The sequence below is a fragment of the Taeniopygia guttata genome, chromosome 4, assembly GCF_048771995.1.
Source record: "Taeniopygia guttata chromosome 4, bTaeGut7.mat, whole genome shotgun sequence".
In the NCBI taxonomy this organism is placed as follows: Eukaryota; Metazoa; Chordata; class Aves; order Passeriformes; family Estrildidae; genus Taeniopygia; species Taeniopygia guttata.
In genome coordinates, this window is record NC_133028.1 from 54,813,690 (window position 1) to 54,839,916 (window position 26,227).

Here is a 26,227-nt window from a genome sequence, read left to right on the forward strand (position 1 = left end):
CTATGCATCTACCAGAGGACAGAGCAATGAACAACTGATTTTGGTCAACAGAACTGATTTTTGAAAACTAAGAATTTTTAATGTCTATGAAGAAGATTTCTGCATGGGAAAACAGTAGTAACACATATAAAACAATGGACAGAGGAAAAATCAGTGGACAATATCACTGCCAATAATTAAAAAAAACTTGGAGATTCAAGTAGATACCAAACACACATGGAGGTGTGTGAGTATCTCTTCCCACAATGTGATCTGGAGAAACTATTGTTAAAGCAGACAATTTATCAGAGGTTTTTAGAGGTCACTGCACCAGAATAAAAAACATCTCATTTGAAAGAAGTTAAATTATGATCGCAAGGATAGTAATTCCTTTTCCATGGCAGCTACAACTTAAAATTTCTCTGTCCCTTTACATCTTCAGTATTTTCTTCTAATTACAGTGTTAGATGCTAAATATAACATTAATTGACAAAACAATGAAATGGATGGATCTAGGTCAGCCTCCTGAAAGTATTGGTTTTAGTAGGATTAATTACACATGAAAAATTGTTCCTCATAGTTGGGAATGCAACAAATGAAACTTCAGTGAGAATCAGTCTTGTTAGAGTCAAGCTGGATGGCACAGGACTCCAGGACCCCCATCCCAACCCAGTGAAACAATTAGACAATATAATTAAAAACCCATGCAAGGGAAATAGCAATGAGTCCTGCCTGAATTTTGCTTCCAACATCAACTACAAACTTGCAACCTGTAGGGGAGAACACAGGTCATGTTATTTGAAAGAAGTGTATTGAAATGAAAAAACTTTAAAGGCCATTTAAAAAAGGATCCAGGGTTAAATTAGGGCCAATTGTTCCAGTTACAGCAGCAAGTCCCCAAGCCTTTCCCACCCAGGGCTCTAGCACAGCTTTCACTCTGCTGCCATAGTTCCACACCCTGGACCACCCTACACCTTCAAAAATTTCAGACCAAAACAAACAGTCCTGAGGCTCCAGTTTCACATCTGAGCTAATCCAGAATGGTCTTACTTTAATTTTCATTGACAGAAAAAGGAAGTTGAACCCCAGCTCTAAGCAGTACTCAGCAGATCCTCCCCTGAGAGCATGAGAAGAACGAGGCCACGGCATTGGTCCCTAACGCATAATTCATCTTATTTATGTACTGAAGGAGCAATTGCTTGCATTCAGTAACCTTGGAAGTCAGACAAGTAAATGAAAACAAGGCTTGAGAGTCCAGCATGCAAGCTGCTTTTAGAGTGATTTCTCTATAATAGGCAAGTATGCTCTGGAAGAAAAAAGAGACCTATTCCAGCTTGACTGTCAGTAAAATTGCCTCTGTAAGCAATAAAGAGGCTTTGGATCATGTAGGAAATTTACAGGCAAACTCTGAGTAAGGCCAGTTATTATTCCTCACTGTACAAATTAAAAAGTCTCTAGATGTACAGACGATCCCCATTTTCAGCCTTGGATTTTGACCAAATATATACAGTTTCAGTAGGGTAGAGTAGACCAGGCAACACCTCATAAGGACATCCATATACTTTATTCCCAGGAAAAATGCAATTTGTTTAGACTACTCTACTTGTGCTTTATAGCAAAACCTTTACCTGGTTCCAAGAGGCTTTTGGAGAATAATTTTCATTTGATGGCAGCAGTACAGAGCAGACAAATTTGCCTGGTTTGAAGAAGTTAATGTTTGTTACTCCGTTGCCTTGCAATGGCTTTTAAAAATGAAATTAAAACAAGATCTTTGTTTCATTTATGATACCTCACATTTTACTTCTGCTTGAAGCATAAAGGACTAGAGATAGCACAACATACTGTGGTTTATGGCTCTTCTGTGTCATTTTGGGATTCAGCACATGCTCTTCTCCCAGCTCACCTTTATTTTATCATAATGTGAGTGTACTGACTGGCAAATTTTTCTTGCCTTCCGTTCCCAAATGCCAAATGTGTAACCTTGAGTTGGCCTCTGCCACATGCATATTTCTATGCAGATTTCAAATGCAGACTGGGGAATTCTTGTTCGTATTAAAATAGGAAGGGAACCATACAGGGATTCCTGCAAGTGCAAAGCTCTTGCAAAATATTTGTTAGACAGTCAACACTCACTGGCAGTGGTGCACTGCAGGAACTACAGGGATTCAGTATTAGCCCTAAAACAGAGAATAAACACACTAAAGAAAGAGGCATGCTTTACCTCTGACTCCTACTAATACTCAGAGCAGTGGAGCTCCTGCCCTTTATGCAAGGGAACTTTGTTTTGATCCTCTTTTACTGCTCTCCACATCACTTGACTAACCTGCTTGCCCTCAAACATACAGTGCTTCTCAGAAAGTATTTGCTGCTTCTTCCCCAGTTCTCCCCTGGTCATACTCTGCCTGGACAATTTGGAAAGTGGTCTCTCTCAGGCTGCTAAGGAGAGGGGAAATCACCTCTCTCCTTTGGTTCATCCCTTATTACCCAGGATCTCTACCTGCCAAGTTCACTGCTGATTGAATAATGGAGATACTTCAACATAGCCCATTTTTACTAACTTGATGCTGGTGTTGATGTGGATAAATATTTCTAAATCCTCTGCTACGGTGAACAATGCCTCCGCCCAAAGAGGACAAGGGCACATTGCTCTGCATCACAAGATGCCATGAGAAGGGTAATTAATCTGCAAACTGGCATGCTGCTGCACCTCCATCCCAAACCAGAAGCTGCTAATAAGGAGAGCAATGATAAACACTTTATTTTGGCAACAGCAAAGGCTAGGAGAAGAATCCATCAAGACGGGTCACCCTCAAGGATCTGTCTTCAGTGCAAAAAGCAAAGCAGCCCAATTTCTGTGGTAAATGCTCACAACAGAGGGACCCACAAAAAAGAACATCAAGTTTTAGGCTAGGAGGAACATGAAGTGTTCAGTAGGAGACTTCTGAAAAAGCCTTGTTTGGTAAAACATACCAAGCACCTCACTTCTGGCTCTACAGAAGCAGAGAAGTGAGCACCCAGAGTCAGCGTCACGGTTTTGGGGATGAAAACCCGCATGGAGCAGCACTGCCCTGCTCCCAGGCATCAGCATCTCTGTACCAGTCCAAGTAAACCCAATCAGCAACTTTCACCCACGGTGACTTAATTAACAGGCACCCTACAGATTTCTCCAAATCCTCCACTCTGACACCCTCCATTACCAAGCTCTTTTGATGAAAGTGATTAAAGCTAACAATCATAATTTCTTTTAGAGATGCCCCTAGAGGCTTTAGCGAGGCTCAGACTTCATTGTTCACAGAACACAATGCAAAGAAATCTCTCCCCTGAAGAGCTCATCCTCCACAAAGACAAGGCAATCAAGGAATAGCAGAAAGAAAGGCGAGGAGTCAAAAAATTTTTGCTCAAGGTCAAAAAGCAGGCCCCTGACAGAGCTAGAACAAAACCCACATCCTCTGGAGTACTCATGAGGCCATGCTGACTCTCCAGTACTAAGCTGATCAACTCTTTATTTATCAAGCATCAAGAGCAGGTGAAGTAGTTCAGTGTTACTTGCTGTTCTGGTTTTGATCATGTCTTTTTGTGATGGCTCCCCAAGCAAAGCTAACCATGGCAGTGAAAGAGTTACTTCCCCTTCATGTTCCAAAGAAATGCTTCCCATACTTTTTCATACAGGTTACTGACAAATCAATCCCCCTCAAATTTTTTATTCTTCAATCAATGCTCTCAACAAAGAATGATTGCTCAAGCACCCTTCTCAACCTTGTACTTCCAATTTTTTAAAGAATGGTCAATCTCAATATGCATAATTATAATTGCAAATTGATCATTTAATCTTGCACTCTCCCGTTTTAATGGGATTCTGTACCGTCAAATCTCTACAGTAGCATTTAAAGTAAAAACATCCTACGTCATTCATGTGTGGTTTAGATATTTAAAACATTAATATGCAACCTGTGATATTACAAAAGGTTAGATTTCTAACTACCTGGCTCAGTTATGACACCATAAATTTGATGTAATCTTCACTGATTACTACAAAAATCTTTCCAATGCAGTATAACTGTAATTTGATAGAACTTCTTGACATACAATTCATCAGCAAGAGAGTGGCTCTGTTGTGCTTCGTACAGGGACAGAACAAAGCACAAGTGTGCAAAGTGAGTGAAGCTTTTAGTCTTTGCAAACAAATTCAGTGAATAAAATATTAAAAGCAATGCTAAACTAATCTCTGGCAAGAAGTGCAGGCAATTCACTACAACTCGTATTACAAATGCCTTTGGTTTACCATTTAAAAAACATTAGAGTCTACCATTATGGTTGTGTATCATAGTGCTGTACATTAACCTCTGTAATTTTCCAACATGGTATATTGCAGTAACACAAATTAGGCTATCTGGACAAAAAAGCTTAAAAAGACGCAATATTTAAAGAGAGCAGACAGGAAAGCTCCTTGCTCCTTCCTGCCAAAGACAGCAGGAGAAAGTCCAGTCCTCTTTTCCTCAAAGCAAATGGTAAAATCCCATTAATTTCCCCTGGAACCGACAGATCCGCAGCATCTGGGAAAGGATTCAGTCTAAATACATCGCAGACATAACAGATGAATGATCTGGGGAAAGGGGTCTCTTGCTCTCATTTTAACACTTCTGTGTAACAGGAACAGAGCAGGTCATTTCTGTAAGCTTGAAAATGCTTTGTGAGCTTTCAGTAGGATTTTCCCTTCAGCAGTTTTTGCCTTCTGTCTCCATTTTCTTCTTGTTCATACACTTAACAGCTTTAAAATCTATTGAGTGTACAAGATGCTTAAAGCCTACACTTGATATTTACTGTTGCAGGACCCACATGGATGAAATATTGTTCTCCTACAATTAATAGGAAAACATTTACATTTCACGTATTTTGGAACAATTATGTCTTCTTCACTAAAGAAACAGATGGGAAGCTAAATTTTCACTTTCACTTAATATGGATATTTTCATAGCAAGATATCTACTTCAGGTACTGAAAAATAATCATAATAAAATGATCCTTGTGTTTGCAAATTATTCTAATTTCCATTATGAAGTTCATACACTCAGTAATACATCTAATAACTAAACAAGAAGGATTTTATTTGGTTTTGTAACTGTTTTCAAAAATTCTTTTTTTCTTGGTGGGATAAGAGACTTTAAAAAATATGAAAAAGAAAGAAGAAGAAAGAGAACACAGCCTAACACCAAGACAGCAACACTCACCCAGGGCGTGTTGGAGTCCTGCTTCTTCTGTGCAGAATGCAGAACACACACTCAAACCTTGCTGCTTCCCCTACGAGGCCACTGACTTGCTGCTCTCCTTCCTATAGAACTACTCAGCTCCTTTCCCTCACTCTCCACTTTTAACGTAGCTGAAGCTCCATCCAAACCCAAATGCTTCTGTTAAATATATTGAGTTTGAGGAGAGAAAGGTCAGCTTCGTTTTGTCTCAGCTGGCTCTAGCTCCCAGCTGTCAGGACCAATGGGTTCTGGGGTTAAGCGAGACTTTTTGAGCCTGTCTTTGAAGCAGAGAGCAGCCATTATTTCAAGCTGGTATCCCAGAGATATTTTTTCCAAGCAATATACTGGTTCCAAGTGGTTTTTGAAGCAAGCAACCAGGCAGCTACGTGAAACCTAGAATCTGGTATTGGAAGATCCAGAGAGCTCCCTGAAACAGCAAGGCATTTAATGAGAGAGCGAGAGGGGAGCCTGGAGCCCTGCCAAATCTAATCCTGGTTATACGTGCCACAGCTGGATTTCTTCAAGTAGGGGCTATTACACTGGCACACTGCTGACCAAAATCTTCTGTTTCATGTAAATTCTCTGCAAAGACCTTAGGAGATAAAACTGATTAATCCTAATTAAAATGAAAATCAAGGAAATGACACAGTCTGTTCAATCTACTTGATGAATCAAAAGCTTCCCTCATTTCTAGGTTAATTTTCTTTTTACAAATGTGCACCCCTCTCATACACACAGAATAATGTTTTCATATTTTTCTTTACTTGGAACATTTCAGGACAGATGTTACAAAGCAACCAGAGAGCCCTTCTGCATTATCAGGCCCCTGCAGAAGTGCCTAGCTGGGTGCTGACTCCTTTCTCAGACTTCTCATGGCTTTAATTTAAAAAAAACAAAAAACCCAGCCTGCAGCAGTGCAGCAGCCCAGACACTGAAGGTAGGAAAGGGAAAGGACTGGCACCAGGTAGGACACTGTGCCTTCCAGGATGCTGAAAGGTGTTTGAGATGCTCCACTAGCACTGAACAAGGAATGTACTGTAAGTTAAATTCAACCAACACAAATACACAAAATCCCTGCTCTCCATTTGCACGAGTCTGATAACAATTCCATGAAATGTCGCCACCCCAGTTTTTATCAAAAGCCTACTTGCACGTAACACTGTATCACAGAGAGGACATTTGGGAAAGCAATCAACCTGCAAAGACATTCTTGAAGTGCAGAAATGCAGAATAGACCCTTTCAAGGACAGTTCAACTTAGGACGGCAGTGATTTAAAGAGGAATGAATCGGCACACTGCTAACACCAGCCAGCTAAGAGGTGGAATACATAGAAAGATCTCTATAGATACCTATGTAACACATTAAAGAGATCCACATTCTCTTTGTATCCAGTCAAAATTGCATCTTGCCTAAACTTGTAGGGGGGCAAAACTAACCTAAGTGGTAAAGGCACACTGGACAAAATCCAGAATCTGCTGCATTACTTGCTTAGACACCATTTATTGTGGTTACATTTTATTATACAGTAGTAAAAAATTACAAGGCAACATCCTGTGTTATTTCCTGCTGGGATAAATGATACAGATGTACTATTAAACCTCAAAAGCAGCACCAGTCTGCCAGGATACATTCCATTTGTGTCTTTATAATGTGTCAATAGGCTGACATTTATGCCTCCTGATGGTAAAGCGAATTATGTTATAGACATTTAAATGTGCCATAAAATGCCTAGCACTGCACAAACTTATAACTCTTCCAATCTTTACCAAAACAACACACACAAATCAAAAATCTCACCAGACACCAGCATCTAAACTTAGAACATATTGGTTTCCCTTTTTTCCATGCTAAATTGATTTTTGTATTGCTTTCAGCCCCAGCTGACACTGGGAAGGCACTCATGAAGGTCTGCCACATTTTGTAGCCCAAAACCCCCTAAACCATGGAAATGCACCAGAAAGGGATGATCCTATAGGAATCTCGCTGCAGGTCACACAATTTGTGTGAACTAAGACACGAACTAAGCATGGTCAGTGGTGCTGAGGGTTTGAGGGACACCAAGTTCAGTAATTCTGATTTAAAATGCACTCTCTCTGCTTAGCCACCACCAGCTCCTTTGAAAAAGCCAGCCTGGTGAGAAATCAAGACAAAATACTTAGAGTGGCTATTAAATATCCTGCTTGTGAGAACTGTCAATATAAAAACATGGACGCTAGCACACAATGGATATTTTAGGCCCATCATATTCTTGCATTAATGCCATTCACCAAAGTTTATTAACTTGAAATGAGGCTCTAAGATACGCAGGTGGCAAAACCAGACTGGGGAACAAAGAAATTCATGTTTTGGGCCAGATGGTCAAAATTTAAAAGTCCATCCATGGCCGAATTACAGGGGCTGTCTGGGCTAGAAGTAGACTGGAGTAACTGGAAGTGGTGAATGGGGTTGCATAAACAGCAAAACACGATGGGTTTGGTCTAAAACCAAAGAAGCCCCAAGGCTGTGGTTGAAGCTTTTTTTGTACACATCAAATTCCTCAGTAATATAAAAGATAAGCAGGCAAAAGCAAACGAGGAGTTCAGAAATATGCAGCCTGCAAAGACATGCTGGAAGGAGGGCTGCATGCTCCAGTTACTATCCCTCTAGCAACTAGCATGTGAGGATAAGGAAAAGCTGCAAACATACCAAGTCCATAGTATTCTGCAGGGATCACATCTTGAAATTGCTGTAATCAGAATAAGGGGTACTGATGCTTCAGGGACTTGTTTAAAAAAACACCTTTAAAAGAAAATTATCATAGAAAACAAGTCTGGGGTATTTTGCCTCTGAGAACATTTAGAGTTTAATGCATTAGAAATGCAGCTGCATCAGATACTGCATTAGGATTGTCCATGATCAAGCTGCAGGCAGGAAAATGCCAGGCTGAGCCACTTCATTACAGTGCTTGCCATCAAAATGAGACAGAAAGTGGCTGCTTCTCCACTCTGACAAGTTTTTAATTGCGTCTAGAAATTACCTTCTACTTTAAATTTCATTTTGAAATTGTGTTTAATAGAGGCTGCTCAAGATGAGTTTGTCACACTTCTAAATAATTATTATTAATTTGACACTAACATCTTTCCCTGGCGTTTACACCACCTAAAGTGTCATTGAAAAAATGTCCTTATCATTAAACTTAGCACAAACTGTGACTAAAATGCAGAATTATCCTGACCTTTTTTAATTCCAAGTGGCTTAGCAGTCACTAAGAAAAGGAGGCCTTTTCTGTTTTGGTGACATTAGTGAACCTCTTTTGAAGGACAGAAGAATACCTTCCCACATCAGAGTACACTGAACACACAGGTACAATCTTAGATGCCACTCATAACCAAGACTAAAGATTATTAACAGGCTGCATTCTCTCAAGTCCAATCTAAAAGTCCCAAGATGACCAGATTTTCAAAAACACCTTCTACAAGCTCATTCTGTGAGCTTTGCATCCTCTCAGGGAAAGCACCACATGTGAACAAAACAGTGAAGTTGCAAACTTTGCAGCACTGACAAAGCATGAGCGCTGGAAATTCTGCACCAGGACCTGAAGCCACCAGAAAAGCAGAGGGTCTCTATGCAGACACCCTCATGAAATCAACTATCCAACAAAACCTGCTACACAAATTCAATGAGAAACCTTCCAGCTCATTATGAAGATCTTAAAAAGGAAGGAATTAAAGGCTCCTGTTCCTTCTAAAGCAGAAAATAAAATTTTCTCAGAAAGAGGGGCTCCAAGGAAACTACACAGTCATGCCCGGAAAAAGTTTTCTTTTTATTTTCTACAGGGCAGACCATCCCATAAGGTTTAAAGACCTGTAAATTCAGCTAATTCAGACATTAAAGAATCTTTGTAAATGTAAAATAAATAAATGAAAAGTAGCATGAAGAAGTCCATGAGAGGAAAATTCTTAACTAGTGTCACCTCACACAGTAATTATGCAGTATTAGGATTCAATCACCTTTTTCCTGAGGCATGAAAGATATATAAAGACTGGCATATAAAGACATCTCTGGCTACAGTTGCTTTGGAACTAACTTAAACCGTCTTTGTTTTATTACCTCAGATAGCAGCCTTTTAATGTCATTTAAGACCTTCTCTAGTTTTCTTAAATTATTAGGTGTGAATATGTGCATGTGTGTGGCATTTCTTTATTCCTGCAACCATGTGATAAACTGTAGTGCCACAAGATAAATTGCATTCAGTATTCAGTTTACAAATTTGACCTCCTCACTTGAACTCTGTCTGCTAATCCATTTCAGCTGGGACTATTTCTAATATGCCATACTTCCGAACAGCTTTCAAACAGCTGTACGGGTTTGATTTTTGGGTTTTTTTGGCTTTTTTTTTTTTTCCTAATGTATGTTTCAAAATGGATTTCACATTAGAAGTGTTTTCTTCTTTGCACCAGAAAGTGGAACAGATTACAAGCAGACGGACCCTGGCTCCTGGCAGCTCCAGGATTGAGTGTCATCCCAAGCCAAAGGGGAATAAGCTGCTGTAGGTGTTCAGGAAACTTTTGTGGCGTGGGGTGCTCATACCTTTAATGCTATGCTTCTAACAATATCTGCCACACACCTGAAGTCCCATTAAAATCCTCAGGAGTTATCCTCCTTCATCACCCTGCAACAGTTTTAATGAAGATTTAGACACTCAAGCCTGGCTTTCACATATGTCATCCCATGTCATGCAGGTGAAGCATCACCCTACCACACAGGGCTCTCAACTAAACCAGGTGCTGCGCCACTACCTGCTCAACTCCAGGCAAGCAGTTTGGGTAATCCTCCATTTCCATGAAAACTTCTGGAATTCAGAACAAATGCCTCAATGTATGCTGTGATACAGAAGGGGCAATTAATAATCAAACCAATTTTGCATTTCCCTTTGGAATAGTTGAATGAATTTTAATTGTTGTTAGTTCTCCAGGGGTAGCACAGAAGCAGCTCTCACACACGTTTTCTCTGTATGTTTGAGAAGCTCACTGCTTTTCAACAGCTTTTTTTTTTTTGCTTTCTAAATTTCCTTTATTGGTTCCATCCTAATTTTTTTTTAAAGACTAACAATAAAGTTTTGTTTGCAGTTAGCCAGCATAAGCAAATCACCTCTCAACTACTCGCCACAATTTATCACAGGAAGGACAAGAATAAGTTTTTTAATAACTTGCTTAAATATCCATGACAGAAGAGTCCTACTGCTGCCAAGCTGCCACTTGCGTGTGCCACGCCTCACCAAACAGCGAAACTGCCACTTTCTTGGCCTCTCCTTGAATCCCAGACAAGATGGATGCTCGGAGCAGCACCTCCCATTCTGCTGAAGGGTGCATTTTACTAAACAAAGCAACCAACTGCACAGTTTAAGTATGAGCTTAACTCTACATATGCTCTGAGATACCAGGAGCCACCAACTCATGCTGCCACACCATCCCTAATTACAGGCTGTAAACCTCAGCATTACTCCTGCATGAGGAAAACAAGCCAGCCCCCTCCTCAAGCGTCACAAAACTGAGAAGTCCTAGCAGCCCAGCCTCCATAAAACTTGTGTGGATGAAAATTAAGGATGTGGTAAAGGGCCCTTGCCAGACTGGGGTCTTGCTGTATTTTTCCAAAAGAAGTTTGATCGCATCAAATATATAGAAATTACTGGCTTAAACAATTAGACCTGCATTTGCTATAAACTCTGCAATCAAATATTCATTTCATTCTGCAGTGTCATCAGTAGTCTGACACGAGTAAAAGCAAATTAAAAATGCAGGAAAGTATTCCAGGTAATCATATGCTTTTTTAAGGAGCTAAATTACTTATTTAAATTGCAGAGACACACTGAATGGGATGGCTGTGAAAAAAATAAACAGCTATTGCAGGAACTGGCAGAGACACTGGTTTTGAGTAAATCAAAACTTCTGTGTGATGATACTTGATAACAAAAGCACCAATTAACAGGGTGGGAGGTTTTTTTACCCATTTCAAGCCCACATTATAGATACTTTCTACTTCTAGAAAACTGCACTCAGTTGAAGCCAATAGTAAAAACTTGACTACCTTTTAGGCATGTTGGTTTTGGCAGATATGTTTTCCATAAGCCACATAAATTATTAACCCTTTTTCAAATTTAAAAAAAAAAAATAAAGACATTAAGAAAAGTGCACTTTTCTTGGGTGATTCTTTAAGGGCATTCTGCACATGGAGGTCTCAAAGGATAGAACAGTTTTATTCATAATTGGCTTGTGTTTAAATATATGAAAGGAATAATCAACTCTTTATATGATGAGCACTGTTCAGGATTTCCTCAACATGGAAGAGAAGATCTTACTAATGGTTTGACCTAAAATGAAGAAGGCAGACCTCAAGTAGTTAGAACAAAGAAATGCTTTAAGTTTCCCTTCTTTTTGCATAAACCATTAGAGAGGTCGTTTGGTCAAAAAGCCTCAGCAGCTGAACGCCACAGAGAAATGCACCTTCTGAATCTGCTCTCTGCTGAACCTCACAGAGAAACCCCATTCCTGCTGCTGCTTCTTCATTGATATGGAAGAGTATAAACAGAGACACAGTATCCAAAGCATTTCACCAGAGCAAGAATAGTGGTTGAAAAAGCATCAAGTGAATGACAACAGGAGACTAGAATTGTTTAAACAGTATGAGGAACAAAAAAAGTGCTAGTCAGCTAGCAGAATATTTAGAGGTAGTATGCTTTCATCCAGTATTAGAGTCATCAGTAAACACTCTGAAGAGAAAAATTAAAAAACCTTTGGCAGAATTAGGACTGAGAACCATTCTCTTGATTTACTGGAAGCGCTGGTGAGACTCTAATGACCTAAAAGGAAAGAAGGATGGACAAACCCATGGCAGGTCCCAGATGTCAGTGGCTGCTTCACACCAGATTGCTGTGGGGGGGAACCACCCTGACCATCATCACAACTCATGTTCGACATCCTCAAATTGCAATTTATTAGCTGGCTGGGATCTCCTTGAACACTTATCAGACACATTCACACCCATCCCTATATCTGGAACAAGCGACTCCACTAAAGCACATCATGTTAGAGTGGTAAAATGATAGCAACTGGTCTGAAGTGGGATACCAGCAACCCCTGAAGACTGATGTACATTTCTCACATTCGTTATGAACTGCTCTAAGAGGTCTCAGTGCCCACAGTGCTAAGCAAACCCTAAGCAGTGGATGGCTCTTCAGGATAAATGCGAGAAGCTCCTTGCAGAAGCCCATCTCGAGCCATTGCTTAGTACCACCAGCACCCAAGACTTCTTTTTAAGACCTAGCTTCACAACTTCTGGACTGTACTTCAGTCATTCACACAGCACCAGCAGAGAGAGCATAGTAAAAAAAAATTGGGCCTGCAGCATTGAACAAAATGTAGTATATAAAGGAAGCTGACAGGAAGGTGCATTTTTGCTGAGCAGTATCGGATAAATAAATTATAAAGAACTGTAACTGCTAACTATTAAGAGACAGATTTATATGATAGCTAAAGCTTTCATAGTTGAGGAAGGAATGTCTAATAAAACAGTATAGCTGTGATTTAGTACAGTGTTTAAATTCATCGTTACATATATTTTGTATTTCCAACTGGTCTTTGCTACCAAGTCATATACTGGCTTGGCTTGATATACCTATCTTTTTTTGCATATGTAATGAGCTTATCAGCTTCCAGTAGAAAAGGCAATTTTAGAGCTATGTTCTCCCAAGGTTTGTACTTAAATATGCCAGATGACTCATCTGCTGTACCAATAGACACAGTGAATCCAACAAGGTGAAAAATGTTAAAAGGCTGAGATTCTGCACGGTACAGTAGGAGGATGAAGAGCACAAAGACATTAAACTGAGGGGGACTGTCTTGCCCAGCAAGGCTTACTGGGAGTGGGGGAAAAAAAACCAAAACTTCCTCATATATTTCTATAATTTGCTAAGACCTTATAGGTCCTTGCATGTCAGGCCTTGATCATCCCAGAAATACAGGCTGAGGTTCCTCAAACTGGTCCTAAAGCCTTCAGTCACCTGGTTTAAGTGGCCAAGACTCCCAATACAGCCTTGAACATCCACAGGAGCCACTGAGGTTTTAGCACGTCCAAGATTTGCAAGGCTGTGTTTTAAAGCCTAGCTTTGGCCAGCAATCCCCAGAATCCTGGCCCAGCTTCTCCCATTCCCAGGCTGGAAGGGACTTATGGCTCAGCTGCTCTGGATTTCTGTGTAACACAGCTCAGTGCTCCAGCCACCAGCTCCATTGCTGGTCAGTCTGTGCCCTGCTCCAGAAAGAGGGAAATTAGTGGCAAGTCCTGTTGCAAAATTTGAAGGGTCAGGGGAGAGCTACGCCTAACTGTGATTACCCTTCTCAGTGTCATCACCACAAAAGCAAAGGAATCTGCAGGACTTGGTGCTGCAGTTACACCCAGAACTACATATGAAGACATCTCAGTTGAATACTGCAAGATTTCTTTCTTAGTTAAATCTCTTCCCCATACTTTTCATAAATATTTAAATAAACAAAACCAGAAAACCACTACGAAAACTCTTTGTCCAGATGCAATGTTTTGAAAATAATACCCAAACCACATTTCTATTGGATTTAATTCATGCTGAAGCCCAAGTGAACACTTAGGCAGCATTTATCATCTTCAGAGAACTGTGCAAATGCAAGTTAATGCATGATTTGTGGTCCTGCTCAGCAGGTCTGCAGTCCTTTAATTCCTGAGTATCTACATCCTTCCGCCTAACTTGAGTCCTGCACCCCGGTGTGCCAACAGCCACCCACCACCCGAGCACTGGCAAGCTGCAAGTGTTTCACATCAGCAGCAGCTCTGGACATTATGCAATAAAACCCTGCTGCTGTTTATCGCTGTTTCATAGCAGACCCTACCTTGGAGTCACATATCAGCTAAGATTTAGTTAACACAGCTCACAAAATATTATTCTATCCACCTAAACAGCAAAGAAAAGGGGGGATAAAGCCAGATAAATAAAATATTTGACAGAGAAGATATTTTGGAGCATTTTAGCAGCTCCTCTTTTATTCCCCAAATTACAAAGGACTTATCCTTCAAGATACTTAGAAGTTAGCTTTCCCTTTTAATCACAGCACATTGTAGAGTAAATAATCGTAATTGTCTTGTACACTGCTGACTACACCAAGAGGAATATAGAGAGGGATATGGCCCAGAAAGGGGCTGGTACAACTCACATCATCAGGTACGAGTAAAATAGAGGCTACATTAAAAGGAAAGGTAGAGAATTTAGCATGACTGCAACACGGGAAAAACAGTTTCTTACATCTGCCAAGTATTTGGCTTTTCTATATTGTAGCATATAAACCTATGTCCAAGGGGGTTACCAACCCAGGGAGTTAAGATAGGAGGCTGGATCACAAAATAAACCACTTGTTACCATAGAAAAGACAACTGTATTCCCTTGAAATCTAACAAGCCAAAGGACAGTCCTGCTTTTCTAAAAGCATTAATGCTGCTGGCATTTCCCGTGGGACTTGAACTAGGGACTGGATGGAGGGCAGGCAAGGCACAGGCCCCCGTTTCCAGGAAAAGGGCAAAATTAATCAAAAGGTTAGAGAAACCATTTGCTAGTCTTGTATTGCAATCAGAGCAATACAGCTCTGAAGTTGTCTTTGGGATATTTGTTACACAGAATTTCCTTCAACAGCAGGAAAGTCTGAAAGTGCTTCAAGGCTTCCAGGTCTTCGAGGGCAACCAAGACAGCATTTTTGACAGCAGGCAGGAAATCTCCCAGGTAATGCCCTGGGTTCATTATAGTTGTCATGGTAGGATTTCTGCTTCCTGCAAATACAATCCTCAGCAAGGAGTAGCAGCACAGACAGCTTTCCAGGATCTCCAAATATCAACAGGCAACTGTGAGGCACAAGGGATGATGCTGCCAGGTGCACCTGGTGCTCCTCCCCTACCACAGCTGTGTTCCTCCTGGCTAGCACAGTGATGTCACATTTATATTTTGTGGGGAATAGAAGCTGAAGGCAGGCAATTTGGCTGAACACTCAAAAGGGAAGACAGAATTGATTTGCAGATACTACATAACAACGCTCCTTTTTCTCCTACTTCCTCTCTTGACCTGCACCATACCTATGCATTCTCACCTAGCAATGTTGCTCAGGACCCTCTGAAGTCAAGAGCAGGGGCCCTCACATGAAAGCCATGTCTAGGATGGGGATCTGTATCTATCAGTCAGCACTTTTCCTGCTATCAAAATTAAAGGAAACCCAGAAACTATGTACACATAAGCAGTGAGGAAAAAAATACCATCTCTCACCACTACAAGAAATGGACATTTAACACTTTGTTTTACAAGAACATGTGGAGACAGGACTCTACATTGATCATTTCTTCTGCAGACTAACTTCTTAGGATGTTGCAGTGCCAGCTTTGCCTCGAAAAGAAGCAGCTGGCACAGGACACAGAATAATGGAAGGTGAGGTGACTGCAGCAGGTTCATACCCACAGCAGCAGGGATTGCTGGCCCCACTCTGGCACTTCAACACAAGGATAACTAGCTTCAGCTTATCATCTGTTCCCCTTGCTTAAGGCCAAAAATATGCTACACTGCTTAGTGAGCCCAAGGGGGAGGTTTTTATAACTAAATTATGCTTTAGCCTGGAAATGAGACAACCCTGGGAACACAAACTTAAGAGAGAGGACTGAGCAGACTTTCCAATTCCTTCACAATGAAAAAATCTCCATAAATACCAGTAAGGCATAAAAGAGAAAAAGCAATGGGACCCCAAAACACAGGCTTGCTTCCAGAGTCCACATGAACTTTTTTATACCTTTTAGCCATTTCACTTCCCAGGGAGGAAGCACTGGCACAGAGAGGCAGCAGCACTGCACTCCTCTGCAGGGAAACTGGACTCACATAACTTCTCAACTCAACTGGGAGGCAGCAACGGAGCCCCAGCAAGTTATGTGGAGCCAGTTTGCATCTGAAACTAAAGCTGCCTTCCCTCCTCAAGAGAGTCACCATGGCAAGGTCAGCAGGCACTGCTCAGCCAGGCTTTCCTTCCTTCCTCTGCTGTGGATGGAAGCCAGCCAAAGGCAGCTTAAGGCTTTAGAGAAATCAAGAACCCCAAGTGCCAGTTACTTTTTTCCACAGGTAATAAGAGCAAAGTGCCCAGAGGAGATGCTTGGCCACTGAAGTGTGTGGAGTCATAGCACCGGTCTGCTTTGTTTACTCCAGCCAGGGAGTCCCTGCAGAAGGTTGGATGCTATTTTTGAATCCTGCAGGCTGATGAATGAATTCCTGATGCAGGGAGCCTCACAAGGGACTCCACTGCAGGAAAATGAACGCAGCTGTGCAAGGAAAAAGCATATTCAGCAGAATATGGCAGGGCTGGGAGGCACTCAGAGCCCAGCAGGCAGAGCTGGCAGCACTCAGCAAGATGAGAGCAGGCAAGCGCTGGGAGGCACCAGGCACTCAGCAGCACTTCAAAGAATCACAGCATCATGGAATATCCTGAGTAGATAGGGACTCACAAGGATCATCGGAGTCCAACTCCTGGCCTTGCACAGGACTACTAAAGTGGAAACCTACCAACTTCTTTGCTGCAGTCCCTGGCAAAGGGCACTGATCCATGACTCTGGCCTTCCTAGATTGGATGCTCCCATACAAATGATGCTGGCTATTTCTCATGCTGCCAGATGCTTTTTCTCCTTTCTCCTGAATGGCAGTCTGCATTGCTCCTTTCCATTCAACGCACACATTTCCAAGACCTTTCTGTGAAGGCCAGAGTTATCTTGAGGAAGAAGGTGCTCAAAGAATTCATGCCTTCCCAGTCTCCACCAGCAACTTTTTCTCCTTTGGGCACCCCCCATCCAACAGGAGTAAACCTGAGAAGCTGAAGTACCAGTTGAAATAGTTATATTTCAGAAAGATAAAGGAAAAGTTCAAGTGAGAACTGAGGATTTCCACTGGAGAAGTTTAGTGCACATAAACCCACAACTGAAATCAGGGGAGCTCGTGCTTCAAATAAACAGAGCAAAACACACACTCCCTGTGAGGGCACGTCTGACCCCAAAGTTGAAGCCAGTAGGTAAAGATCTCCAACCTTGACTTCCCCATCTGTAGAGTCACCCAAGCAAACACACAGATAGATAGATAGATAGACAGACAGAGAGACATTTTGCAATAATCAGGAGAAAATAAACTCATCACTGCTTCTGGAGCACAGTGATACATCTGAAACTAACAGCACAAAGGAGTCAAAATTATGTTAACTGTGTCCTCAGCATTTCAATACTCTGCAGGTGTTAAATATGAGGCAAACAGCCAAGGGAATACAATATACTGTACAGGGGCTCACTATATATATCCATTTTCACTTCTTACACCAGTGGAACGGGGTTCAGGATGTGAAGTTACATAGCAGTGTGGGATTACTAAGGGACATCGATGAGGTGCCCATAACCCACTGATTTCAGGCTTTCTTCAAGTCCTTGAGCACTTGGCTCTCAGGAAATGTTTCAGAAGAATTTACCCTCTGCTATCAAGCAGGTTAACCTTGCTGAGAGGGAATGGTTCCAGGGAAGAGGAGACATGATTACTTACCTGATTAAATTTCCTACTGAATATACATACACACACACACACACACACATTTAGATCCATAGAGATATATAGATGCATACGTATGTGTATGCATGTATACTCAGAACAACTGACACACCATAATCTAAGGACTAGGAAACATAAGGCTTTCTTAAAAAGATGCACTGTTGACTTGACAGGTACCATTCTAAAAAATTGTATCAGAAAATATTTTAAATATTCTACTGCCAAGGCTGCAATTTGATGCTGATATTCTCATACCCCTGATAAAACTATTTGGTTTGGGGGTTTTTCTTTGCATGCAGGAGGAAAACACAAAGCCATAAACAGCAAATCTTTGAAGCACAGAGGGGAAACACAAAGCAAGCAATGTAAAACCAGATACCAACCCTTCCAGTCCATATTTAGGTGGTATTTACAACTGCAGCTGGCTGGGGAAAAAAATAATAATTAGGCAATCAGGTCACTTAAAGGATAAAGCATGGCCCTTTGACTACACACAGATCCTCCTTCTGGCCAGACACTTAACCTATCTTTGAAGGCTGAAGAGAGCTGACTAAAGAAAAACACAGCATTTCACCATTCACTCCAAATTATGCTTGTTTACCGGATTATTTTCAAAGGCTGCAATAAAGGCATAGACTGCCTGAAGGTTTCCACTGGATTTCTTTACCATCTTGCTGCATTTAAGGCCAGAACAAAATGAAGACCTTTTTTTTTCCTTTCTTTTTCATGTTTGGTACAACTCCACTCCAGGAATCCAACATTGAGATCAGGACAATGATGTTCATCTGCTACAGCAGGTGATCCCAGACAATTTTCCACCAAGAATAAAAATTCCACCTTTTTTCCTACAGGATTTCTAACATATCTGGAAGGAGTCTGGCTACCTCACGTCCTTGACCAAGAAGGGACACCATGAAATGATCAGCACCTTGCTAGAAGCTTCCTCTATGCAGCAGTGGGATGCACTGCCATAAGGAAGTGCTTCAGCCAGCACTCAGGAATGGGAGGGAGCAGCAGAGCTGCTGAGGGTGGTACAGCATAGAACACAAGGCATGGCCACACACAGGTTCTTCATGCTCCAGGAATAACAGGACAGCCAAAGTGAGGAGCATCAGCAAGGATGCACCAAGAATGCTGGTTTTTGGTGTCGCGCATCATCCAGTTCTTTTGTCTGTCACAGCACACGCTCTGCACACTGAACACACACACAGCATCCTGGCTGATTTGTTCTGGGTTTACAAAACACTCTCTGCTCCTGCCCTTTGAAGGCTACACTTGCTTCATGTAGACAGAAAATGAAATGACATTCGAATCAGGAAATTCAAACCTCCAAAATTCTGACACATGGGATTAGAGTAAGATTTAAAACATTAAAATCATTGTTGAAGGATAATTTGACCTGTATAACCATACATTTTCTCATATATTTATAATTGTTTCCATGGGGCAGGGTGAAAAGAAGAAGAAAGAAAGCATGAATTGGAACAATTTTAAAAATTCATGTGATTTTTTTACTTATTGGAATTACCTTGATCATTAATGACAAAGACATTGTTAATTCCAGGAGAAGGCAAAATAGGAATATCTACTTTAAAAATAAAATTAAAGAAAGGTATGTGGCAAAGTACCATTCGGAGTACAAAACACAAAGATTTTAAGCTTAAGCTCACAGGATCTTACTGCTACATTTATCCATCACAGGCATACAACATAGATTTTCAAATTATTTACAAGGAGTTAAAGAAAAATTTGTGATTCAAAATAGGGAGTGGGGGGAGACACAAAATTTTCTTGATGTTTGGAGAGGTTTATGTGTTTACTACTCTGCTTTCCACCCACAACAAACACACGTTTTAGCAACCAACAGTTGGAGAAGCAGAAGTTGCCAGTGAAAGTCAAATATGACATGCAGAAGGCTTTTTTTTTTTTTTCTTTTATGCTAATTCAGAAAAGAAAAGCTTCATCCTTTAGACCCTGGTATTAAATAGGTTATCTCTGAGTCCCGCATTATTAGATAAGCTACCACCCAGGGAAACCACAAAAGATAAGGATACAATTTTTGGCTTTCTCTTGAAAGGGACTATGACCCCTCCTCCAGTCCTGAGTGGAAGGTACCTGACAGCCCAGGCAATACCCAGCTCTTGCCTCACTACCAATGCCATGAAGAGAAGAGCTGAGGAAGTTGCCAAAGTGACAAGAAAGGGTAACATGCGGCTTTCCCCAAGGTACAGCATCACCTCTGGCCACCAGAAACATGTACATCCCTTTCATTGCCAACTTCCCACAAGGCAAGCATGTATTTTAGCTATTCTAGCAGATGATGAAACACTGTTTATTAATCTTCAATCACTTTTACAAATTATGCATTCCTGAGAGTCACTGGAGCCCTGCTGGTCATGGCAACTGTCAATTTTAAGGAAAGCAAAGAACCAGATGAATTTGCTTTTAAGAAGATTATTGAAGAGCCACTCAGTCTAATATGGTCTATAACCATTCCCCAGCAAGTCTAATTGCAGACTTTCAAGCAAACGTTTTGACATTTTGTTCCAGTATATGTGTTCAAGCCAGGATGCAACAAAATTTGTGGAAGCTTCAACAATGGCTCTTAATGGTGGAATAACACCTCAAACTTCTCAAGGGTATGCCAGGTTAAGTTTTTGCTACTCCATTAAACTTTTAACATAGCTTTAGCAAATAATGAGTTTACAGACTGAGACTGTTCCCAAATCCAAGCACCTGAAGATAGTAATGAAGTAAAAATACAAAATGCCCATTGGTGGAGAAAGTTACACATTACCCATCAATCACTGCAGAGACTGACAGTCACAGGAGACCATTTCAAAGCCAGTATGGGAACTGTATAGGCAGGAAAGGGTCAGGATGGCAATAGTGATAAAGTGTGAGGAAAGCAGCATGTAAACTATCATTCATTATTTTACTCCTACCAGAGTACCCAAAAATCCCAGTGGAGTCCTATGCTCCAGCCCACTAAGTACTGCACACACGTAAAGTAAAACCCCTTCTGCCCTGAACAATATATATTCAATAAGTCTGAGGACAAAGACCATGAAAGAGGCAGTGGTACTGTCCCTGCGGAGCAGATGGCCAATCAGGGCAGGAGGAGGTTATGCCGCTTTTGCAAGGTCAGGTGAAAAATCAATGGCATGCAAGCACAGGTCATCTGAATTGCAGTCTGGAGTCCACTGCAAGGCCAGCCCTCTCCACTCTGATGTCTGGGCCAGCACTGCTAAATGCTGTGCTTAGGTACTTTGTGCATCCCCCTGGAGTGCTACCATGAGTTGGGAATTCAGCAGGGAAATCCTGCTGAACACCCTGTGATAACCTGACTGTTTCAGAGCTGTGCTCTGAGCCTCTCTCAGGATCTTCAGACCTAACTGATACGAGACGTGGTGAAACAGATACCAAGGGTGGAGGAATACATGTCCCTTGAGGGATGCAAAATCTACTGACAAATAATCAAGATCTCTCCAGTTACAAAATTCTGTGCTGCACTTGGGACTTGCTCATTTGTAGCAAAATTACCTAAAAGTAGGAAGGGCTCCATCTGCAGAGTAAACAGTGGCACAAGCCACTAAAACCACAGTGATCCGCAAGTGAAGGAGAAAGAAACTCAACATTGTAGAGCTCTCTGGAAAAGTTCATCATGGCTCAGCAGGATGGCTCGCTAGGGGAGGAGCAGAATGAAGCCCAGCAGCATTGTTACCCTTGGCCCCTAAATGCAAGAGCATGCTATGTTCTCTATTCCCATTAACTTGCACAACTATTAATATCCCATTCCTCTTCAGAACAGTGGAGTCCTAGTATTTCAAGGATTTGAAAACTGACCCAAAATCAGTAAGGTTAAAGCCTTACCTGCTGCAAACACACTTTACTGTAAACGGTAGGATTTGAGTGGCATCTCTGTAGCAGTTCCCTGTACTAACTGTAGATCAATTGGGTGTTTTATACACTTTGGTGAAAGGATTTTTCCTTATTTCTTAGGATCATCATAGCAAAGAGAATATACCTCATCATCTTCCTTCTCTGTCAATCGTAGCTATTTATCACAGGCTAAGAGTTGACTCATTAATGGGATAAGGATTCCTAATCTATCAAGAATATATGCCAGCAAGTAATCATTAGATCCTCTGTAAGCCTACACATTATTTACTTTTGACATAACACATCGTACAGCTTTTTCTTTTACTCAAAAATAATTTCTAGACTCACATTGCTCTTGAATGGAAGAAGATGGCTACAGAGGGAAAGCTGTTTAACACCAGAAGAAGCTGTATCAGCTCCCCAGACGACTTAACATAGGCAGTGACCTGATTTTGATGGCACTAAGCTAATTTGCATCAGCTGAACACTGGGCCCATTATCAATAAATTTGGAAATGAGCAAGCATGTGCAAAAAACTCATTTCACATTGAAAGAGTAGCTGTAAGAGGCTCTTACAAAAGTTTCTTACTGAAGGTTTGCTTTTTATGGTCCCACTAATGAGTACCTAGCTTCCCCACAGATTCTGTGTATCAAGTGCTTGTGGATTCTATGGCACAGGGCTCTTCTTCATTGTCACCAGTATGGAAAGGGTTTGACACATAGGTGATTTTCGTGCACATCCCAAGGAACCAAGCTGCTTGGGAGAAGAACAGAAGGGGCTTAAAGCAATGATGTACTTTTCCCCCTTCACTTATGTTACCAATTCTCCACCCCAACACCCATCCTGCAGAGTTTCAGCTCAAAAAGAAGCTTTGTCATCCAGACTTGTTTGTTTTTACAGTTCTGGAGGAGATGATAATGCAGAGTCAAATAGAAGATAACTTCCATATTTAAACAGCTATACATATTCTCAGCCTATTTCAGGAGCACAGGGAAGATAAAATACAGCTCCACTTTCCAGGCTTACCATGCTAAGAGGATAAAAAGAGAACTCTTGCTAATACTTGTGCCTAGACAGTAGAGCATTATGGCTTGGATTCACAAAGGGATTTAGAACTCTAAGTCCCACTGAAATCAGGAAATGAATGGGACTTAGGGTCCTAAGGGCCTTTGAGAGTCCCAATCTAAGTGCCTCCTCCTTTTGAAGCCAATGGGAACAATGCCATGGCATTAAACAAGGGCAGAGCCTGCCCACGAAGCCTTAACTCTATTAAAAGACACAGGGTTATCTGGTGACAAACAGGCACAATGCCCCTGGGTGAAGAGACTTTGGCCCGACTGCTTTTAAAGCTTCCACTGCGCTCCATCAAATGGAGCTGAAGCAAAGTCCATACATGTCAATGAGAGCTTTGCAGCGAGATTAAGATTTCAGTCCAGGTCCTCAAGTCAGAGGCAGAGGAGTTGTCACTGGGAAGACAAACTGTGCTATTAGCAAGCCTGGACCATGCACTGTTACTGCATAAAGCTCTTTGAGTATGCAGGGAACAGTGCACAGTGGTGTAGTTTCACCCCTTGGTTTTCCATGATTAAAGCTTGGCACGCCCTAATCCACACTAGCTTTAAAAACATTCCATGAAGTAAATGCAGCCATGGTACTCGCACTTCATTCATTATTGCTATTTGGAATACATTTTTAATAAAGATCAGTGGCATGTGCTCCTGTAGAATGAAATGGGGTTTCCCAATGCAGGTCACACCAGCACTACTGTCACTTTTGACACTAGTAAAGGGAGAAAAAATTCAACCTATCTTCTGTACTGAACACAGCATAGGAGAAATATACAGCATTATCAAGTATCAAGTGTTTAAATATTATTAGCTGCTACTAAACTCATTGTGCTGGTATAGTATATCTCTTTTGCTTATACAGCACCAGAAAGCTTCATAATGTAAGACAAAGTTATACCAAGAAATGACCCAGTGGAAATCATTTGCATGGTGAATCCCTTTAACCAAGCACATACTTGAAGCCTGCAGTTCCTCTTTCTCGTTCCAGTAGATCCAGAACTTCTCTATTGAGGCTGATACACAAACTGCTAAGTGCTCAGCCTCATCTGTGGCACTCTTTTGTTCTACTTGGTCCACAGCATATAGCCAAGAGCACTACAAGGCTGTTTTACATGAAACAGCATTTTTGACAAAAGTGCTTTCCTTAAAATCATCCCTGGAATCTTGCAGTGTGTGTTGTAGACAATTTGACATTAGGTCAAAAAATACACATCATCACTGCAGCAATGCTATCTCAACACCTAGAACATGTAGCTAAAGCTGCCTCTGCTCTACCTAGTAAGGAGGAGTGAAAGAAAAAAAGTATTTTTTTTTTTAAAAAGAAATCAATAAACACCAGCATTTCATCTCTGCTCAATTTAGCCCTTTCTAGAAGCACAGATAACTCCTGATTTGGCAGTTGTCCAAAGTGTCCAAATTCAGACAGTCTGATAGCCCTTTCAGTAGGTTAGTCTTGGTGCAGACAATAATCAGGCCTCCCATGACGAATTTCATTCAATGAGCGGTGCTGATTACAGGAGTGGTTCGAATCATCACACAGTATTGACCAGAGATCAATTTTCAGCTTGAGGTATTGTGGAGAACATATAGTACACAGCTAAGCCAAAGGCAGGGAGTAAGGATTCAATAGCCTACCCAACCATATCAAATTAAAAAAAAGCCTGAACAGATAGATGCTACAATCTCTGCCCCCTGAAGCCCTTGGTTTTAAAGATACAAGTTATGATGAAATGGAGTCCAAGGAACTGTTTCATCATTAACTTTTTGCTGCATCATTAAAATTGCCATTTGGTTTTCCACCCCAAATTTATTTCAATGTGATTTCACATTAAAAAAAAATAAAAGACACTTGCTCAAACAGCTCTTCCTTTGATCCCTTCTCTCTTTAATCAAAACTCTCTGAGCCAGTTAATGACAGCCCTTCCTGCTGCAGGTGCCTCAGCCCCCAGCAGTACATACAATGTTTTCCACCTCTACCCATGCCAGGAATCACAACTTTCAGCTCTGACCCCACACCACCACCACCTTTGTAAACAGGGAACACCTAGTGATGCTATGTTCCCTGAAAACTCCATGCTGCCAAGCATTGCTGGACGCTTCTGGCCCTTCACACCTTTAAGAAAAAAAAAAATAACCACAGAGGTAAGGAAATACAACATATCCTAAAAATAGTCAAAAGAAAGAAAAAGGTGCTCAAGAAGGGATTCCTTTCCCAGTTATGCTCACTGTCATGTATATTACAAGATCACCATTTCTGTGGAGCATTCAAAGGGGAACCAGGGCTTGATCCAGCTCTGTGGCAAAGAAAAGGTCAGGACCCATTTTAGGATGTGCAGCTGCATAGTACCAGCTGCATACTCTGCCAAGTACTAGCCCTCATGAAAACAGCTTTCACTTAGGGAAAATCTACACCAAAAGTAGCTTTCTTCCTTGCTTCTCCAAGCCGCAGTGCCTGCTTGCATTCCTCAGCACACAAGAGGATGGTGGGATTCAGCATCACTGACACTGGGAAGGGAGAGAGGGACTGGGGCAAAAACAGACATGGAGCCTTGCACAGGTGCTCCCAAATCTCCACAGGCACCTTCCAGATGGGAGAATTTGCAATGTCTGAGCAAATGCAGAATTTGACAAGCCAGTTTGGAAGCAGAGGGCTTTGAGCTGGAAAAGGTATGTGTTTTACTTCCATGGGGAGAAACTGAGAATCAGAAACAAGTGTGGGACTTGGTCTGTTTGCACTGAAAACTTACAGTATCTTAGAGTAGCTTTAGTTCAAGTATGCAAGGGTAGAGAGCTTAATCTTGTAGATATCGGGGATTTTTGCCTTTTTTTAACAAATATTTTTTTTTTTTACTCATCTATTATTTATGGAACCTATTTTAACATTTCCACAGGGCTCAAAGAACAGTAATATAGTGTGCCTTTTAAAGCGGAAGATAAATTTGAAAATGGGTAATCTAAAAATCACATTGAATGACAGGAAAAATGATTTTAGCAACCACAAAACTACTTACAAAGTCATTGAAACCACTGTGTTGTAACAAGCTGTGGTGTAGCAAGGAAGGACAAATTTCCAAACTTCTCCACCGGTCTATACTCAAGCCTTATACAGAAAATAAAAAGCCAAGAGAAACTCACAGCTAGAGCATGTTAGATTCTAATCCTTCACAAGTCAGCAGCTTAACTGAGTTGACTTCCCACATACACACACAAAAAGCAGGAGCTTATGCACAAGGGGCATTTCAATGTTCTGCGTAAGATCCTACTGTTTCTCTTTACTCTCTCACTTTATGTTTTCTTCTTATGTTCTTTAAGCCAATTAAGTCCTCCCATTTGCAAAACTTACTTTTTTTTCTTTTACCTTTAACAGTTCTGGAGTCTTTTTTGTGTTTTGTACAGTCTTATTCCCCTTAGTCTTAATAAGTAAACATAAAATCAAGCCTAATT

The 26,227-nt window shown here is 41.2% G+C and overlaps 1 protein-coding gene across 30 annotated transcripts in view; it reads right to left on the reverse strand.

The window, feature by feature from the left end:
* The window catches only part of ADGRL3 (adhesion G protein-coupled receptor L3), a 490,266-nt gene that overhangs the window by 403,672 nt on the left and 60,367 nt on the right, over positions 1-26,227 (reverse strand). The window contains exon 2 of one of the 30 annotated variants that reach the window (XM_072928615.1): positions 712-749. The exons of the other annotated variants lie outside the window; for them this stretch is intronic. The gene's annotated coding sequence lies outside the window, so the exon portion shown is untranslated. The remainder of the gene's footprint in view (positions 1-711; positions 750-26,227) is intronic. 30 annotated transcript variants of the gene reach the window in all.